The sequence below is a fragment of the Gavialis gangeticus genome, unplaced genomic scaffold, assembly GCF_001723915.1.
Source record: "Gavialis gangeticus isolate Ggan-Ray unplaced genomic scaffold, GavGan_comp1, whole genome shotgun sequence".
NCBI lineage: Eukaryota > Metazoa > Chordata > Crocodylia > Gavialidae > Gavialis > Gavialis gangeticus.
Window position 1 is genome coordinate 4457675 of NW_017728964.1, and position 355 is coordinate 4458029.

Genomic DNA, 355 nt, shown 5'->3' on the forward strand with positions numbered 1-355 from the left:
AAAGACCTACAAAGGATGAAGGATGGGATTCACCTCCAAGGAGGAATATTCTGCACTGGTCTGGTCCTGCAGGGAGCAAACCAGGAAAGCCAAGGCTGCAACTGAACTTGAACTAGCTTTGAGCATCAAGGACAATAGGAAGTCCTTTTTCAGATATGTGGGGAGCCGGAGGAAAAGCAAAGGCAACATTGGACCTCTGCTAAACCAGATGGGATATCTGACAACTGACACCCAGGAAAAAGTGAACCTATTAAATGGGACTGATGAAAGACTGATGCAAAGTACCCATGGGACTCCTATGCCCACTACGGGACGGGGAGGTCTGGGTGAGGGAGATTCCCTGCCCTCCATCAAT